Genomic DNA, 10,094 nt, shown 5'->3' on the forward strand with positions numbered 1-10,094 from the left:
GTTCATATACAATACTGATCTTTATCAGAATGCACTGGTATACTGCCAAATTTCTTGCCAAAGCCTGAATAAATTACATTTTGTACTTTTATCAAACAAAGACATACATTTTTGAAAACAAAACCAAAATCAGACTCACTTTAAAAGGCCCATTTCCTAACAAAAAGAATCTTCATTAGCACTTATATATCTGATATCCAACTCTTTAATAGCTATAATTCACATCTAGTCTTCACTACTGAAGATTTATATACGTGTGTCTTACATCAGGATAACCAGTATATACTACTTTGAGCCATCATCCCTGTCTTTGGAATATTGCTGCAGCATTAAAAGTTTTCCTGCCTCTTGAACAGCTGTGGTATTCCAAGATTCATTAAAACTATATTTCAACAGACAAGAGGTCTACCTGGCCAGCTCCTCAGGTTTCTGGGTACAAATTATATAGAGCTGTAGACTTAATACAATTTATCTTTTGCAGATGTTTAATATCCTCCTTAGTTGCGACGGAACTGGAAAATATTTTTCATTTCCTCTTATGATGGAAAAAAAAAGGACGGTACATTTTCCAATGAATTAACAGAAATATTTATTAAACTTCTGTTTTTTTCCTTAATAAATATTTTTTCCTTTCCCTTTTTCCTTTATCATCTCCATTTAATAGTGAGCCTAAGAAGAATTGCTTTTCTAATAACCTCATTTTTCTCATTTTTTTATATGTGATGCTAACATTCTTTAGTGATTTCTCTACATTTCATGACTGTATATGGCTCCTTACCTATTTTTCATTACATATCATTTTTTATTCACAAATCCTGCCCTGGTTTCATTACTGTGCCAAGTCTGGCTCCAAGCCAAAGTTGTCCCTTCTGAAAGATTTGAACCATCTTTTTTAATGATCTAATAAATTCTCCTTTTAAACCAACATATTTTCATTGTTTTGTTTTCTACGCAATTTTGCTCACAATTTTTTCTGTTTTAAAAATTAAGTCTTTATACACATGCTGTGCATGTTTATGTATAGTATATATTTTTATAATTACTGTTTAGGGTAATCTTTTTTTCCACAGTGACTGCAATTAGTCTTGGTTACTGGCCCACCAGTCTTCCACTCTGTGATTAATTCTTCTTTTTCATCATATGGCACTAACCAGTGCAGCATCTGTCATGTAAGAAAATAACTCTCTCAAATTTTTAGAAAGTTTAACAATGTCTTAGCACTGGCAGTCTGAGTCCTCCTTCCTTGATGTTCTACACTTTTAATGTAATAGGGTGTTGGTTTTGTTATAAACTGTTAAAAGATCAAAAATTTTGTTGATCTGCCTGACTAGAACATGCTTGAAAGACCATTACTTTAAGCACAATCAATTTATTACGTGGGAATAAAGAAGGAGATAACACTAACAAGGCTAGACATGGGTTAAAGAGCAACTCTCATGGATTACATTAATACACTAAGTACTGCTGGCTGTCTTGCCTGTCGGCAAGCTACCAAGAAATTAAGGATATTATATACAAGCTCACGTTTGATGCCGGTGGAAAGAAGCCAAACACAGCTGCAATTGGTCACGTCATTGTGAACATCTGACACATTTACCCTTGTAACAAGAGATCCAGGTCACGGGCAAACTAGGAGGACTAAACACAGTAAAATAAATTATTCACCTTCAGGGATATCATTGCAGTCCGTAGCGGTGACTGATTTTCATGTTAATGTTTCTGTTTCTTTTTTTTTTCTACAAGCAAGATGGATCTTCCAGACACCGCCTGAATAAGTAAAGGCATTGTGACTTCCTTGACAGTAAGGTTGAATTGTAGAAGAGAGTCTCAACAAATAAACGTCTTGTACGTCCACACTCTGCTTTGAGTGGTATTTGCATAGCTGTGTGGAAGCTGGCAGGGTTGAGTTTGTTCTTACTGATTTCAGTGTGGCTGCTCAGGCTTTAAATCAGAGCTGAATTTGGCAATTAGCAGTCCGTAATACTAGATAGTAAACAAACATATATAGGCATAGGTTCACTTTATTAATAGTGTTTCAAAAACAATCAAACCAATAGTGCCTAATTAAAATAGATTAGAGGGCAGACAGTAACTTCTAGATTCTCTACATCTAAAAATCTTTTGCAACACAGGCAGTTTCAGAGGAACACAATGATCTAAACTTCCGGCTTGTGTTTATTATCTAAAACACAGCATTTGCATTTTTCATCATCACTAATGAAGTCCAAAATCTGCATCTGTGTACTCCTTACACTGCAGACGGTCAATTAGCTTTATCCTCAAAGCACTGGCCTGGAGCTACCAGCCCTCCACAGTTCAGGATAAAGAAGAGTAGAGGAACTTCTTGGTGGAGTGGCAGTGCCAAAAAGAAGCAAAGAGGAATAGATTTACAGTTTTCAGACTTTTACATGTATCTAAACATGACATAATTCTTCTCAGAGAAAAAGAAGCCGAACAAGAATTACCTGGTCCTCAGTCAACTTTCACACATTACTTGGAATAAAATTGTCTTCACTAAAACCCTTGTGTGAAGAATAATTTATAAGAAGAAAGTAATACCATGGGAACCACTTTATTTATTTCATAGTATCGTAAGACAGCTGCAATATAAGGAGGAACATTTAGAAGTAGTGAGAATTTTTTTATACAAACTATTCTGTTGAAGAGAGGATAAGTCATTATTATTCTCATGTTAATATATGGGGAACTAAACAAAATTCCCCAATGGTTTATGAATGCTCAAATTGCATTTTAAACCCCCAACTCTGCTTTCAGTAATTCAAATGCCCAATTCTATACAGGATGGACAAAATGGTCTAGAAAACTGAGAGTGGGGGGCAGAAGAGTCTAGGTTGCGTATTTTTCCCTTCCAAACACAATCCAACGGATGATCAGGAGAGTCTGACTGGCAGAGAGTGCTATAAGACTGCTCACATAACAGTACAAAAAAGGATGTTGAATGCTAACTATGTTAAGCCTACAAGATGATGCCTATTTAGAACACAAAATAAACTTCATAATCACATACATAAAGTCCTTAGGAAGGACTTGTCCTTACTTCTTTCATCATTTAATATATGAAGATGCCTCAGCACTTTTCCTATGTTTCCTATATAGTTATGCATTAATCCCTCTCCTTTGTAAGTCAGACTTTCAGACTCAACAACTCATTTTCTTCTCTAGGACAGTACCTATGGCCCTTGGGAACTGCGGAATCCTACTTTTGCTTGACTACTTTAGCTTGACTTCCCTGTGCTGAATGGAGTTACTGAAAATCTGCAGCAGTCGCAGTGACACTGTTCAAAGGAGAACATTGTGCTCTGCTTCTTTAAGGAGGTGGTCTCTTCTGAGTGCTATGACTTGAAGTAACACGGCAACTCCTTCACAAAGTTCCATGAATATCTGCTGCTTCTTTGAAAAATTCTGGATTTGAAGCTGAACATCTCCAATGTACAAAGCAACATAATCTTCACTAATTTTCGTGTACCAGAATATGCAACCAGTAGCATTATTCAGCATAGACATTAAGTCTGCAGTGACCAAATTAACTTCTAGTTTTCTGTATGCTAATAGCTGCTTCTAAAATAATAACCAGGATCTGGATAGAGTCTGTATGTCTGCTGAACAGTGGCAGCCACTGATCCCAATGGGAGAGGTTCAGCCCATGATTCAAAACATTCATCCCTCTGGCTGCAATGGATAAGAATTATGCAGAAACAGATGTGCCTCATCCAAACAGGTTGGCAGGCTACAGGCACTTCTGGGTTCACAAAAAGCTTCTGAAAAAATACATGGAGTTCTTTTGGCTAGAAATGGCTTTTGAGACTGAAGTACAAAAAAGTCAGTGATATGCCTCCAGATATACTTGTATCAGGTGTATGTAGCTGCAATGCCAATGTGGTAAAAAGACTGTAAATACGAATGCTTGTGGTGAGGTTGCGTGACAGGACCAATAAACTCTGTGTCTGAGAAAAATGTTTTGTGTGAAGTAGAAGTCCCAGAGCATATAGTAACTAACCAAGGAGCTGGCCCTAGATGTCTGAAAGAGAAGAAGGGTAAAGGCAACTAGAATTAAGAGATATGAACAAATGACTAATGCTTTGTTGGCCCAATAATGACTCCCTTTTGAGCTCTCTGAGGGCTGGTCTCAGCCTCCTCTATTTGGAACTAACTCAATCCAGTTGTAGGTCTGGGCCCTGACTCATTCACAATTAAGCTGTTTAAACCTCCAGCTTTAACAGAATGGCTCTGAAAACAGGTAGGTCCTCAAGGAGTTTCCCACAGGCTGTTAATCCTGGATGCTTACAGGCAGGCATTAAGGTCCAAATTAGACATGTTCTTGGTTGTCAAGATGAAAGGCAGAGAATAGCTGTATGCACACAGTACAAAGACAGTATACTTGTCTAGAAAATGTTATTCCTGTTCCTAAATACACAAGTTTGTACCACCAGTCTGAGAAAGGAGAGAAGAAATTGTTTCTTAGGCACAGGTTCGTTATTTTCTGAAGATCAAGCCATGCTTCAGTCCTGCTAATTCCTTACCCTCTCTCCTGCAAAAATGAGTCCCTTACAATCTCTGATGGTCTGAATCTAACAATACTGAAGGCCCTATATATGAACTTCCTTTGTACCTGTATTTGCCAAGCATTTCAAAGAGAACAGGAACAAGTTTTTGAGCAGAATACAACAAAAGAGTTAAAAAGCCATGAATTTGACTGCTTTTTCCCTGACTTTCTGTAAAGGAGAAGAGTGGGCTAGCAGAGCATGTAAAAGAGGAGCCTACAAATCTTATTCACTGACTGTTTTTAACATGCAATTTCATCAACCATTTTGACTTTCCTGTGCCAGGAACATTCTACACTTCTGTCCTTTCTCCAAGAATGGGTACACTCTCCATCGCTGCAGTACAAAGAAGACAAAGGGATTGTGATTCTCTTACACAACAAATCAAAACAAAAATCCCCGACTTCATATTGAAAAAACAAACCAGAAAAAACTCTGTGACTGTGTAGAAGAATTGGCAAAGCTGCTATTTCACGGCTTCAATAAAGTGAGAAAAAAGTGTGCAAAAATAGCTCCAGTTCAAGAAAGAAATTCCTGTTAATGAGTTAGAGCCATTCTCATCCATGAAGGGGACTCTCAAGCATGAAATACATCTTTCAGAAAAACTAGACACCTTTGATAACACTTCTATGTGAGAAATGTGTGGCATTAAATCAAAAACAGAAAATATAAATTTTGCTGTCCAGATAAGTATGCCAGAATTAAATCTTCCCACTTGAAATGACATGTAAAACCTATTTATGAGAACTATACAAGAAATACTTCACTGCTTGATTAGAGTAAGAAAAGACTACTCAGAACACAACCTGTGTGAGTAACATTACCGTAGAAGTGACCCCAAGGCATAACTCCTTTAGATCATAAAAGAAAGTCAGCATGAAGATCAAAAAATATGAACAACGTTACCAATCGTTATAAGAAAGGAAGGAAAAGATGCTGACCACCTAATCCAGGTATGCGTTGTATTTGGCAGTCACAGACGTTAGCAACTGACAGAGCAGCTAATATGACATATTTCCCTGCCAACAGAGGATTGCTTCCTTTACCTAGAGCTTTGCTTCCATCTAGTTTTAACTTTCTTAATGAGTGAGGCTCTCCCTGTTTCTACCGGAAAAGAATATTTCATAGTCTAAAACTCAGCTCATTACTTCTTTTTTATATATTTGCAAATTTACCCCATTATTTATGTTTACTGCTTCATTAAGCAGAGTGACTATGCCTACTTTTGCTACGGCAAGCAATTTTCTTCTCTGTTATTCACGCTTTCTTGGCTATAAGGAGAGAGATGCTATTTTAAAGTAGGCCTGAATCGATTTAAATTGAGAAAGAATAAATCTGTGGAACAGTAATAACTAGAATTAGCAGATACTGACCTCTGCCAAGGTGATAACTGTTCCATATCACAAAGGCATATATCATGACTCACACAGAATAGGAGACATCTCAGGACACATGCAAAGGATGCTGGATCTTCATGGGAAGCGAACGTCCAGAATGACACTGATCCTGCTCAGGTGCTAAAATGAATAAACACCCATCCATTCACTGTGGATGGAAATCACCTAGGCTAAGAAAATGGGCTCCAGATAAGTTCTACTTCAGCAATTGAAAAGGGCATCAAGGAAATGCTGTTCTGAGATTTAGAAGTGTTCTAGTAATTAAAGCTGTTTAGAGCACAGGGGATAATTAATTTTCAATGTGAGGTTCAAGGCATATTCTAACTCCTCTCCTGCACACTTGTATTCAGCTCTATTTTTGATTTTTTTTTATTACATCATGGATGATATTTTTATTTATAAGATGATTACTTTATGTCTAATTAAATGTAAATAGATGCAAGGGGAGACTTACTTTCAGCACTTATTTATCTGTTGTCATGGGACAAAGGTAATAATGAAAAATGAGAAGGGCCTGGGGAAAGAAACCCAATTCTGATGGCCATTTTATATCATATAGATACTGAAACCAGAATACATACCCATAATGCAAATCAGATTCTGGGTTTTATTTCCATGATTTGCAAAAATTAATTAATCTGTAATTCATAATACCTACTAAGTTTCTAACTTCATAATATTGTTGGGAAACAGAAATGCCTGAATAGTGTAAAACAGAATGTTTATAAGATTTGATAAAACTGGCATCAAAATTTTGTACACTTATCTGAAAACCATGTTTTAACAAACTGACTACAGTTGCTTAAAATCATTTGCATTGCTATTCATGGTAAGACTTCAACACTCATTGTTACCTGGAAATTCATATCAGTGAGCATATTGATCACACTGTACCTCACCTTCCTTTGAGGGGAGATCTGCTGAACTTTTGAACCTTTCAGTGACTGAATATTATATATATATATCACTGTGCAATTTGACTTGAACACCAAGAGCAGGTAGGAGGAATAAATAGGGAGATTGCTAAGCAGTAAGAGAAACAATAAAGTAGAAAAATCTCTTAGCTTATACTTGCATTTTGATGCCCTCATCAAATAATGTTTTTAAAAAGATGTGCTTTAAAAATTATTAGTTCTCAGTTTACTCCAGCAGTCTTCATTCCCTTATATCTTTCAAGTACCTTTCACAGCTGTTTTAAAACACATAGCTGTTTTAAAACTCCTTGACTAGACTCTTTGTTTTATAATACAGAAAAAGGGTTGCAATTTGCATTTAGATTATGTTTTCTTTGTAGGGATATCACACTGGATGTATGAATTTCACAGTCCCACTTCTCACAGAAGTTCTTAGTATGGCCTGTGCTCTTAAAACACATGATCAAGGTAAATACACTTCTGTGAGAGAGAGAGATAGATAATGAGTCAACAGACTTCATATCATCACTCATAGGAAAATGTTGAAATAACTTTCACAATTTGAAAATATTACTGCAGCTATAACCACTAGTACCATCTTGGTCTGTAAATAGGACAGATCGGCCTCTCCAAAGACAACTACCTTCCTTAACCTTATCCTGTATTTTTTTTTTTTTAATACATGTTGTTTCCCAAGGCAATTAAGAACTGGATATTAAGAACTGGAACAGAAACCTAAAACATTAAAGTGAACAATTTCACAAACACAAATGAAAGAGAGACCAGAAAATTACAGAATCTATTTAAACAACAAGCTGTCAGCCTACGGACAAATGAACTTAGTAGATTTCAATAATCATATATGACATCTCCTCTTAACGGCACCTGGGAAGGCCAAACATGATGCAGCTGCTCCTGACTGGATGGCAATGATGACTAAGGACAGAATTTTCCAAACATGACCTTCCTTCTCCACAAGCTGGATTGCCAGAAGCGCAGCTCAAGGAAACTAATACTTTGCCTGATTTCTTTTCCATCACAATGTCTCTCTTTCTTGAGCAAACCAGGCAGAAAAAAAGAGCATCAATAGCAGCTTTTTAAGAAGGACTTCATTTGTTAGCTGTCACTAATTTAATTCCTATGTACGTTTCTGTGCCCCCAAGCAAACAGATGATAAGATTCTGGGGGTAAAAAAAGAATTGGGTAATACTTCACATTGCAGCCCAGTAATAGGCTTATTAAATACCAAATCGATTTGCTAATTAATTAACCCCCTCAATATCTTTGTAAGGTGGTGTGAGTTTTCAGAGGGTGCTGTTCTTTTTTCCTCAGATGAGGAAAACAACAACTAAGGAGTGGAAGTATGCTTCCAGTGAGCAATGAGATCCCTGTGTTACCAGGGTGTCTGAGGGAGAACCCAGCCAGTTCAAAAAGAGAGGGAGTTTTCAGCAGAGCATTTGCTTTGAAAATTTCACTCTGGCAATAATTTTCTCATTTAGCCTTGAACTGCTTCAATCTACTAGTCTGACTGGACCATGACAAACCTAGCTGACTCAGTGAGGTTTCAGAGTAGTGGGGAAGAGCAAAGAGCACAAGCAACTTTTCTTCCTGGGATTTAAAGGGTATCAGCTACCTATTTCTTATTTGTATTTTAATTAGCTATAGTGTGGATATGTGCCAGGAAGTGTGGCTGGAGAAAGATGCTATTGTTTTTAATTCATTATTACTCTAATGTTTATTTTATTTAATGTCAGGAGCACTTAAAATTTTAAGTAGGCCTTCTTTCAAGATGCATTTAAAGCAAAAGAAAAAAACCTAGAATTATTTCAATGGAGCCACAATAGGAAAAACCCAAAGCATTTACTGGCAACCTCTGCCTCAAGGACCTCACATTTAAAGAGGTAAGAGGCAGGAAAACAAAGTTACATGTATTTTTTACATGTTTCACTACTGGCACAGATGCAAGGCTGAGTACTAAAGAGAGGGTCTTGTTAAGTTGTCCCAGCATGGCTGTATAAGAGATGAAAAAGATACTGAAGCAGGTGTGGGGAAAGTAAGTCCCTACTGACAAAAAATAAATAGTCTGTAATTCTAGTTTAAACAGTAGAGCTGGGAGTCATCTCGCCCATGTTGAAGGTGACTGGTGGGTCAAAGGCGATGAGGACGGAGCTATTCAGTTCATTGTGATTTGTCTAGGACATCATTAGCTATTTTGACAAATGAGGGTGAACTGTATTACAACATGATCAAGGGTGAAACCGAATAGCTACAACCGTAAACAGCATAATCATTTACCTTAATGACAGGAAAGGGGAGCTGTGGTAATTGCCAGAGAACACATGGGGTCAGCACTGTTCTTTAATACAGGACAGACGGATGTGTGCAATGAGAAAGGCAAGAATCCATAAAGAGTGAAGAGGTAAGAAAAATGAAGAAGGGCAAACAGCGGGTGATCAAGGAGATGGAAGTCAGTGGGAGTTCTCTGCAGGAAAGATGAAAGATGTCACAGAAAGATGAAGTAGGAGAAAAACTGAAGGTAGCCATGATAGTTGCATTACAAGTGGTTTTCTTCTTGGAATAAAAGGTAAGACCTTTGTGGAAGAAAGGACCTGATTGAGGAGAGAAACAATGGCTAAGATTATGGATACAGCATTCATTTCTATCATAAGGACGTTTACTTAGGAATAATGTATTTGTTAATGGCACAAATTAGGTGAAGATAGTTTTAGCTGCTCAGATGACCCTTGTAATAGGTAAAAGGTGTCCAAAGAGCCACGCAGGTGTGAGCCAAGGAGAGAATCGATACCCAAATGAAGAGCAAGGAGCAGCAAGTGGGAAGCTACAACAGCAACAGCAGACTGAAGGCAAGAAAAAGGCAAAGTGGGCAAAGAAAATTAACTTGTACCCTCACATCCCCGCTCTCCAGCTGGAGAGCAAGGACACAGGCACAGCCTAGGGACGGCGCTCGTGAAGATCATTATCATGACAGCTTTGGTCCGGACAGCCATCACAGGAATGCAGCAGGACAGGGGCTGAGCAGGCTGACGGGGCCAAACCACACTGGTGCCCTTGACATGGCAACAAGGGGGCTCCTCGCACTTGGGAAGACACGAGAGTTTCACGGTAGCGGTGCTCGCGCAGCCTCAAGGCGAAGCCCCAGAGCCCCGCACTGAGGGGGGCCGGCACCCCCCTCCCCTCAGCGCCCCCAGGCGCCTGCCTGC

The sequence above is a fragment of the Athene cunicularia genome (assembly GCF_003259725.1).
Source record: "Athene cunicularia isolate RWA chromosome 1 unlocalized genomic scaffold, athCun1 chr1_part1, whole genome shotgun sequence".
NCBI lineage: Eukaryota > Metazoa > Chordata > Aves > Strigiformes > Strigidae > Athene > Athene cunicularia.